Here is an 11,237-nt window from a genome sequence, read left to right on the forward strand (position 1 = left end):
CATAAAGTGGATATGTCACCATGATGATTCTATGCAATGTTAGTAGAGATAATGATCATAGGGTTGAAATGATGACGATGATGATAGCTAACTTTTAAAGATACTGGGTTCCAAGCCAGATGTTGTTCAAAGACATTCTCATGAACTAACTCATTCTTTCAGTAATGCCATGAATTAGGCACCATTTTAAAGATGAGAAAGCAGCCAACTGAGAAGGGAGGTGAATTTCCCAAGGCCCCATGGCCAGTAGGTGGAAGAGCCTCGAATGTGAACTCAGTCACGTGGTCTCGTGTGGATCTGGGTCAGGAGGAAGCTGTAGTCAGCCCAGCCAAGCTCTGGATCGAGCCCTAAGGGTGACCCCTTCCATCCTTCCAGGTGGGCTCTCTTGGGAGGAGTGGTCCTCAAGGCCTCTGTCCTTGGCCTCTGCTCACCTTTGCTGAATGTGCACTTCCATTTGGCCTGTTCAAAAGCCTAGCTGCGGGTCTTCCGAGAAGGGAGAAGCAAAGGCAGCTGGCAACACTGGCCCCAGCAGCTCAATATCCCTGGGGAAAGGAGGAGAGTCGACCCTGCTTGCTCAACACCCAAGAGCTTCGTCTATCCAAAGCCCAAAGGACAAGGCCATTTTCCAGGTGGCTGAGCTCCAGGTCTCAGGAAAGCAAGGCAGCTGTCCCCACACCTCACAGAACTGCTGGATCCTCCTCCCACCAAGTCTTTGCACCAGGCCTCCCAGGCTCTTTGTCTTCACACCCCCCCACTTTCCTCCGGGAACAGCCCCTCTCCTAGCCCCTCTCTTTCAGCAGATCAGTCCATTTTGTATGAGCAGAAGAGTGAGGAAGAGATCAAGCTACAGACTGAATGCACAGCCCCGATAAGAGAAGCAAGAAGAACCATCTGTGGCACAAGGGGCCGAGGAGGGGATAATAGCCCAGACCCTCTGCTCTGTTCGGCCACACAATGGGCTGCATTCAGCAGGCGCCCTTCTGGTCTCTAATCTAGCGGGAAGGGCATATGTGCAGTCTATTAGCATTTATTTTCCCTTTCTGCATTGTACTGATAACCCAGTTTCTGACCCAACCTCTTGCTTTTCTTTTCACTCCACATTATAATTCTGCTTTCTTAAAATCCTATTCAGCTATAAAAAAAAAGAAAGAAAAAAAAAAAAAAACCTCAAACTCTTACCTTTTCAAAGCACATCAGTAATTTTTTTTCCCAACTGAACCAAGGTGACTTCTACAAAGACTTCACCATTCTGGATCCTAATGATGGTTCAAGAGCTGAGGGACAGGTAGCATTCCTGGGGCTGTATTTATAAATTCACTAATAGAAATCAACACAAAGAATGAGCCTCAGCAGTGAAACAAACAGCTGTCACAGAAACCAGGTACCCGGGATGGGCAAATGCTCCCCATGGGCTCTGTTTTCCAAAAAGCCTGAAATTGAAAACAACGCAGACTGACTGAGGCTGGGCCACCCTATGATCACCCAGTGGTCAGCACCATCATTCACCCCACCATTTGTTTTTAACAGAACTTGCCCAAAGGAAAATAGGGAGTTTAGTCAATAATTAATGATTCTGAAAGCAGACATTTCACGAAATCCTCTTAAGCTCCTCTTCTGAGAAAACTAGCAAATTGCTTGTAATCATAGAAAGTGGCATCCTCTGTAGCCAATGTCCTTTGTTCATTACAGGAGTCTTCCAGACAGGAGTTAAACACATTGATCATTGGAACATTCTAGAACAACAACTGCATGAACAAGAACATAACTGAGAGTGACCACTGAGTGAAATGTGGAGGTTACCATCAGAACCTGAACTTTATGCTATGCCTGTGCTGGTTTTGTGTTGTCTATTTGTATTCCTTCTATGACTTAACAATCACCTACCAACATAACAAAATGAATAGGCATTTCCAGCCCAAGGGAAATCTCCTGGACCCTACAGCTATGCGGTAAGGCTGTGTAAACATTAAGAGAAATTCTGATTCACAGCTTCATCTTCAGGGGTAACTTCTTATACAGTATGACCTCCCACCACCCTTGAGAAATGTAAAAATCTCCAGGAAATTGGCCACATAGCTTTATAAGGAAGAACAAGAACACAGGAAGAATAACACCTCATTTCTGATCTGGGTAGGCTTTTGCTTTTCCTGGAAGGGTTCCAACTTCTCAAGACCACCGCTAAGGGGGTAAAGGATTGATTTCAAAGACCAATATACCTGGTGCTAATTCTGTGTTGGTCCAGGGAATTGGAGGAGAAAATGTTCTGGCTATACGTGCCCAAGAAAGGCATGGGACTGGGGCCATGATTTCTTTTAGTCTATATAGTCCTCAGCAGATGACCTAAAAAAGCAGGACTTGAATGTGGAGTCATTTCTCTAAGAGTGGAGGCTGTGGTTAGTTAACATTAGCCATTCACTCTTTGTTCAACAATTCCCAATAATTCTCTGGGAATGACTGGAACACAAAAGATACTGGGTTGTGGATAGGACATGGCTGGGCCCAAATAGGAACCAAGCACTAGCTCTCAAATCTCCATGTGCCCATTTAGAGCTGGAGATGGAGCCGAGGCTGGTGGTAAATGAAGCACCTGCCTGCTCCTAAGGATGGTCTGCAGAAATCCATACTGGCCAGGATCTATATCTCAGAGGCCCATTGGAGCCAGGCAGATAATGTAAATAAGTGAAATGGGCTGAGAAAGGCCCTTCTCTGGCCAACTGGAGAGCAGGGCCCAGCTGGAAGGCAGCATGTTAGTATGTTCCTAGATAGGGATGCAAGTCCCCTGTCGCCAGACAATTCAGACTTTCAGGAGATACAGAAAATCTATTTTGTTTTATGTTGTCAAGTAATTCAAAATTTTTAAAATACTGTACAGGCCAGATAAGGACTATGGGTTATCGGTAGACAAACTTGGTCCAAAGAATGTTAAATTCATGATCTTTATCATTACCAGACATCTCTCCAGTATCTGTTTGAACCAAGAACTTATTTCTCCAGTGAAATTAAGTAAATAATTCTGCCTCTCAGAAGCGTGGTGCCACCTGTGTAGAAGATATTTAATTCCCAGCTGCAGTTTCAGATGTTTTCTTTCAAAGTTCTTTGAGCTAGTCAAAGTGCTCTAAGCAAGTAGGGATACAAAACTGATAGACAAGGCCCTTGCTCTCACGGAACTCACATTCTAGTGGGATGGGCAGAGAGAGGCATAAAACACATATTCATACATACATACATACATGCTGCTGGAGTTTGGATCTAGAAAAATCTCTCAAGGTCCACATGGTAAAGGCTGATTCCCCCGAATGTTGCTACTGAACTTTCATGGAACCATTAAGAGGTGGGGCCTAGTGAAGGTCTTTGGGTCACTGGAGCTGTACTCTTGAAGGAGACACTGGGAAACCACCCTCTTTTTCTTTCTCTTTTGCATCCCGACCATAAGACAAGCAGTTTCACTGTATCCCACAATTCCACCACGATATGCTGCCTCACCCTAGGCACAAAGCAACAGGGCCAACCGATCATAGCTTCCAAACCTATGAACAAAAATAAACTTTTTCGGGCTGAGATTGTGGGCTCAGCAGTAGAGTGCTCAGCACGTGTGAGGCACTGGGTTCTATCCTCAGCACCACATACAAAATAAATTAAATAAAGGTATAAAATAAACATTATTATAAAAAAACATTTCTCTTTGTAAGATGATTATCTCAGGAATTTGTTATAGTGACAGAAAACTGACTAACACATACATACTTAGATTATATTATACATGCACAGATATGTACGTGCATCACACACCCATGGATTCACATCATAGGTGGATTGATGTATGTGACATGGATAAAGCCAATAGTAGTGGGAAATTGAATATGGAAAATAAAAGAAAAAAACATTAAAAAATGGTGCTGAGACTGGTAGCTTTAATTCAGGTGAAAAAAAGGAAAGTAGAGGTGTGAGAAGGTTTGGGGAAGAATCAACAGTCTTATATTCATTGTGTATTAGACATGCAAGTGACAACAAGAACAACTCTTTAAGACCATATCTATTGAAAAGAAACATCAACTGATGGACATTATTAGGACTTTTTTCAGGTTTTGGCTATTACCAAGAAAGAATCTCTGAATAAAAACAAATAAAATAGAAACATACTTGATTGTTTCCTCAAGACTTCCTAAATATTCAGGAAAAGTAAAAATCTACAACTTCTTGTAATAACATTGATAATCACTTGATCCAGTAGAAAAATCAACACAGGAATCAGAGTTCATGCTCTATATCAGAATGTTGTATTAATAATTCCAGAACAATTATGATTTTATGGAAAAGTTGTGGGAAATCTGATTCATTTTTAACTTTTATAGTTCTGTTTAGACATCTTACTAAAAGCAAATGAACTAAAGAAAAGAATATTTCTGTCCCTTCACTAGAAATAGGCCCTGCGGTCAGCTTTTCCTGCTTCATTATCATAGGCACCAAGGGTAGCTTTGACATTAAGAGCCAAAGAACAGGGGAGCACAATGTGGTGGCCTCTTCAGCCTGCTTGGGTCCCAACACACATCCTCCTGAGTGCATGGTCATATCTGTGAGTGTGAAGATCTACATCCTGAACTTTATTGATTAAAATTACTCTAAACTGGGCTGGGGTTGTGGTTCAGTGATAGAGTGCTCACCTTGCATGTGCAAGGCCCTGGGTTTGGTCCTCAGCACCACTTAAATAAATAAAAATAAATAATGCTACTTTAAAAAACATTACTATAAACTGAACATTATAGTTTAAAGCTGAAATATCCCTAAAGGCTCTTTGTTGAAGGCTTGGTCTGTCTCCACCTGGTGATATTACTGGGAGGTGGCAGATCACTGGGGATGTGCTTTTGAAGGGCACCCTTTCTCTCTGTCTGTCTCAGCTTCTTGGCTTCTACGAGGTGAGCAGCTTTGTTCTGCCACACACTGCAGCCATGATGTTCTGCTTATTTCAGGTCCAGAGCAATGGAGCCAGCTGACCATGAACTGAAATCTCGAAACCTGTGAGCCAAAATGAATCTTTCCTTCTTTAAGTTAATTTCTTAGGTATTTTGTCACAGCAAAAGAAATCTGCCCAAGACACTATACCATAAGAACAGACACATAAGCTTTAGTATGGTGACCATACCCACCTAATAAAACTCGGAGGTTCATAGTAACTGCGGTACTCTGCAGTAGCTGTGACTTTTGACAGGGTGCACATTGCCACCACCTTCTTATTTACTGAGCCCTTTTGCCCCACTCCCAAGGCAGTTTGTCAAGGCATAGGGCTTTTTTAACACTCCTTGCAAAGAACAATATGTGATGTCGAGATACTAGGAAGAGAAATAGGGCCCTAAACTCAAAAATAAGCAGATTGATTCTTTAAAAAAAAAAAAAAAAACTTCAAACTGAGTAGAAGGTGTTCTTATGTCAAAGGGGTAAATAATGTTGGGGATCATCCACTCCAGTTGTCACTGACCACAGAAGTAATAATAAAAAGATGGCCTCAAGAGTGCCCTATACTTTGTGAAACTGTGCTCCTCCTCTCTCCAGAGACTGCCTCACCTTAGCAGAAAGGCATCAGCAGAATTCCTTGGCCTCTACTGTGCTGCAGAACTGGTTCAAACCACTGCTCCCAGTCAGGGAGAAATTCTTGCTATATTAAATGCCCCATAGCCAAAAAAATCAACCCATTCAAATTAATATGCCTCTCAATATTGCTTTCCAAATGGTAGGAGCAATGATCTGGAAAAGTGAAAACCTTTATTTAAGAAGGTTGATGTCTGCCTCTATATAGACGGATTTTCAGATGTCAGAAGAACAAAACGACCATTGGTTTGAGTTAAGTAATCTTTCACTTTTCAGACATGAAACTCGCTATTGCCCCAGTGAAGTCTTCTAGAGAGCAGATGGATGAAATATGAATGTCTGTTTAGGATGTAGAGTCACAAGGGAGCATCACTCCCATCCTGACATTATAAGACAGATAAGCTATAAAATTATAGTTTTTAAGTCCATCAGAGAGCTGAGGATGTCAATAAGCCTAAATGAATTAAATTCCAGAAAGCGATAAGCCCTTTCCTAGAAAGTAGAGATCCACAGCTACTCTCATTCTTTGTGGAGTGGCAGGAGGAAGAATTCAGCACAGACAAATAAGAAGAAACCAACCAAGCATTTTAGAGCCCTGTGTGAGCTGATGACACAGAGGTCCATGATGTCCCTTCCACTGAACAACTCAGCACACATGGCTCAAATCTGTCCCACTGACCTATACCAAGTGGACAGAAGTAGTGTCTTAAATGTTGGGGCCAGGAAGAGAAAGAGATCCCTCTCAAGGCTTGTGGGGCCTTCCCAAAGAACAAGACAGTGTGACCTACTGCAAATTGGGAAGAGTAAGTAAAGAGAGCCGATAAAAATCTCCCTGAGACACCATAGGTGCCCAGAGTCATGGACTGAAAGCTGGAACCAGACAGGAAGCAGAGCTGGAGGAAATCCCTTCAAGTCTCTGAGGGTCTTCACACGGTACACAGCAGCAGCTCTCCAAGGCTGGGAGGGGAGTACCTTGACAGAAAGGGAATCCGCAAAGAATAGAAAGGTAGAAACAGGACCAGAAAGATTAGACAATTCTTTACAGTGACCCCAGAAGTTGGAAGGGGGCTATCAATAGGGCAATCTCCCACTGTTTAAAAAAAAAACTGTATAACATTTGAAGAGTGCTCCAGAATGTCAGCTCCTCTCAGCTCTCTGGCACTGCTACAGGGAGAACCTTAATCACATCCCCAAAACATTTAAAACTGAACATGAAGGCAATCTACCCAAAGTTGCAACAGTTCAGGCCCATATCAACTATTAACTCATCCTTCTACATAACAAACATGATGGTAAAAGGGGCTTGCCCTTTTCTGGGGACAAAATTTCTTGCACTTCATATGTATATGGGCTAGAAAAATATATATATATAAAATTAGGAGACACCTAAAGAAGCAAGAAAATGTAATCAGAGTCAAAGAACAGAGCAATGGAATCAGATCCAGAGAAAGTCCAGAGATTAGATTTATCATAGATTGAATTTGAAAAAAAATTAGACTATAATAAATATGCCAAGGGATCTGTAAGAAATTGTGGATAATAAGTGAAAGAATAAATAATTGATTAGGGAGACAGAAGCTATAAAAAAGAATACAGTGGAAATAAGAAATATAATCTCCTAAATGAATGACTAATTTGATAGGGTTACAAAGTGGATATAGTGAAAAAGAAGATTAGTGAACTTGAAAACAAGACAATAGAAATTATCAAAACTAAAATGTATAGAGAAAAGATTGAAGATAGCAAATGATGAGAGCATCTGAGATCTCTGGAACAACACTGAATGAATGATGATGAAATTACAGTCCCAGAAGAAGTTAAAAGATGGAATGGAGCAAAAGCAATATTCTAAAAGACATTGGCCCAGAATTTTATGACAATTTTAAAGAGATCAACTCAAAATTCCAAAAAGCTCAGCAACCACTTGCAGGTAAAAAAAAAAAAAAAAAAAAAAAACAAAGATAACCATCATCTTGGCAACCAGTTAAATGCTGAAAATCAGTCAACAAGAAGAGCTTAAAAGGACCTAGAGAGGGCCTCTTACATACAGGAAACCCAGTATGTGCATCCATCACGAATAGTGGCTAATCAGTAGAAAACAATGTCATGACTTATGTAAAGGATAAAAAAAAAAAAAAGGAACACTGCCAGCCTGGAATTCTATATTCAGCAAAAAATTACTAGAAAATGAATGTAAAATACAGACTTTTCCAGGTTGGCAAAATCAGAGAATTTTTTGCCAGCAAACATGCAGTTTTAAGAAATTTAAGAGAAATACCACAGGCTGTGGGATATGTTATCAGAAAAAAATATGCATCTTTTCAGAAGGAAAAAAAGGGATAATAAAACATAAAAATATGTGTGAATAGTTTTAATTGTTTCCTAAATTCTCTCATTCTCCCATCTCTTCTATCTTTCCTTCCCCATTTAAACACACACACACACACACACACACACACACACACACAGAATTTTTAGCAATCTATAGACCATATTAAAATGTATTATGAGATGTATAACATGCATAGTAAAAATATAGAAAACAAAGAGCAAGAAGGATTTATGGAAAATAATCTTGTAAATTTCTTACATTAATGAAATTATATATGATTTGAAAGTAAACAGTGATATGGTAAAGATGAATAGTGTTATATCTGGACCAATCTTTCCTGAAATAACACAAGTATAACTAAAAGGACAATAGAAAAGATAGAGTACTAAAATGCCTCTCTGTTCATACAAACCAATGAAGAAAGAAAAGGAGAAAAATGCACACACAAAAATAGAAAAATACAAAATAATAGCATCATGATAGAATTAAAAAAAAAACCATATCAATAAGTATATTAATTAAACACTCTTATTAAAAAGGATACAATCTTTATTTTGCCTACAGTATACATACTTTAAACATAAAGACACAGATAAATTGAAAGTAAAAATATGGAAAACTGTATGCCATAAAAATACTAAGCATAGAAAATCTAGCATAACTGAATTAATAGAAGATAAAGTAGACTTCAAGACACAGTGTTTTCCTGGATATATAAGAGGACATTTTATAATTATAAAAGGTTCAATTAAATCTTAAATGTGAAAGATCCAAAAATAGCTTCAAAACATCTGGAGCCAAGGTAACTGTACAACAAGAATAAATAGACAAATCCTCAAAAAATAAATGAAAATTTTAAATTCACCCCTCTCAAAAAATGATAGATTAAATTGAAGAAAAAAACAACGAACACATAGAACCTATAAACAATCCAATCAACGAACTTGACAGAAGCAACTTTTATAAAACAGTGTGCCAAAAACTCTGCAATACACATTTTGCAAGTATGCAAGGTATGTTCCAAAAAATCATATAGTAGGCCATGAAAACAGTGTCAGTTAATTTCAAAGACTCAATGGTATAAAGAGTATTTTCTCTAATGACCATGGCATTAAGTTGTATTCTAAAACAAGAGCATATCAAGAAAATCTCCCAACATTTAGAACCTATATGGCATCTACTAAATAGCTCAGGCATCAAAGAAGAAATTACAAATTATGAAATGTTTCAAAAGGAGTGACAATGATTTCAAGTTTGTAGGATACACATGAAGCAGTGCTTGGAGGGATATGCATAGCTTTGAGAATTGTACTAGTAAAAGATGGAAGACAGTAAAACAGGGATCTAAGCCATCACCTTAAGAAGCTAGGAAAAGAATGAATTAAAATCCAAGTAGGCAAACGAAATGAAATAATAAACAAGGACACAAATAGTCCAATGGAAATTATCAATAAAAAAATCAACAATGCCGAAAGTTAGGTTTTGAAAACATTAATACTTATATTATGTTCCTCAGTCTAACTGATCAAGAAATAAAGGAGAAAACAAATGGCAAACTACCAATATAAGAAATAACATAGGAGATATCTCCATAAATCATACAGACAACAAAATAGATAAAGGTACAACTTTATGTTAATAAATTTAATGAGCTAGCTAAAAGGGAAAACTGTTGAAAATTCAACCTAAAATGTACACAAGGAGAATTAGAAAATATAAATAGGCCCATATCTATAAAACATACTGAATTCATCACAAATTTTTTTTCACATGTGAATTTTATTAAACATTTAAGAAAAAAGTAATAAACTTTAACACTTAGAAAAATGAAGTAAGAGGGAGAAAAATACCAACTCATTTTTCTAAAGCCAGCATGACACTGATATCAAACCACTGCAAAGATATTTCAGGAAGAAAGATGTTACAATAGTATATTAGTCATGAACACACATATTCTTTAAGATAAATAAACAAATTGAATTTGGCCATAAATATAATTCATCAAGACAAAGTGGGATTTATCCCATGTTTTTAAATTTTACATCCAAAACTCAAACAGCATTAATTCACCACATCCAAAACTCAAACAGCATTAATTCACCACATTCAAATAAATGAGAAAATCATTATAATTTCAATAAATGTAGGAAAGGTGACAACATTTAGATCCATTGATAATAATTCTCAGCAATCAAGGAATCAAAGAGAACTTCCTCAACCTCATGAAGGACATTTGCAAAAAAAAAAAATCATATATATATATGGTGTTAAAATCATACTTATAAATGAAACATGGATTTGATTTTTCCCTAAGATCAGGATAAAGCAAAAATGCCCTCTCTTACTACTCTTGGACATTGTTCGAAAAGCCTCAACCAATATAATAAGGCAAGATGATCAGATAAGTAGATAGATAAATAGATGATAATGATTGGAAAACAGGTAAATCTGTTATTATTTGCAAGCATCATGCTTATGCATACAGAAAACCCCATGGCATCAACAAAAACTGTTAGAACTAAAAGCAAATTTAGAAAAATTTTAATATATGGTACTAATATATAATAATATGTTGTTTTGTCCTTATTTACCATTTTATTTCTTTAGTAATAAAATATTTAAAATAATATCAAAAACAATAAATAACTAGGAATAAATCAAACAACGATGTACAGGAATATTTCACTAAAAACTACAATTCTTGGCTAGAAACAGTATTATAAGACTAAAACAAATGAAAAGATATATACCGTGTTCATAGATTGGAAGCCTCAGTATGGTTGGAGAAAATGGCAAGCTGAATATGAGATGGCATAGAAAGGCAAGGGCTTTTAAAACAATATTTTTAAAGTAGCACTAAGAGGACTTATACTACCTGATTACAAAACTTATTATAAAGCTAAAATATGAAAGAATATAGTATTAATATGAAGATAGAAACAGAACAATGATACTAAATACAGAGCTTAGAAATCAACCCACACTGATATACTCATTGGATTTTTATAATCAAAATCAATTCAATGGAGAAGGAAAATCTGAAACAACTATGTAGCTAAATTGTAAAAGGAAAAAGGATCTCACCCCTTACCTCTTTTAATCATAGAATTTAATTCAAGAAAGATCCATAGAGCCAAACACAAAAGCTAGAACTATCAAGCTCCAAGAAGAAAAAAAACACAGAAAAATATTTCTGAGAGTTTGGGTCAGAAAAGGTACAAGTTACCAATACACACAATAACACGGATGCTTCTCAAAACCATGAGGCTAAGTAAAGTAGTCCAGAAACAAAAGAATATCTACTGCATAATTTTATTTATGT

The sequence above is a fragment of the Urocitellus parryii genome, chromosome 12 (assembly GCF_045843805.1).
Source record: "Urocitellus parryii isolate mUroPar1 chromosome 12, mUroPar1.hap1, whole genome shotgun sequence".
Lineage (NCBI taxonomy): Eukaryota > Metazoa > Chordata > Mammalia > Rodentia > Sciuridae > Urocitellus > Urocitellus parryii.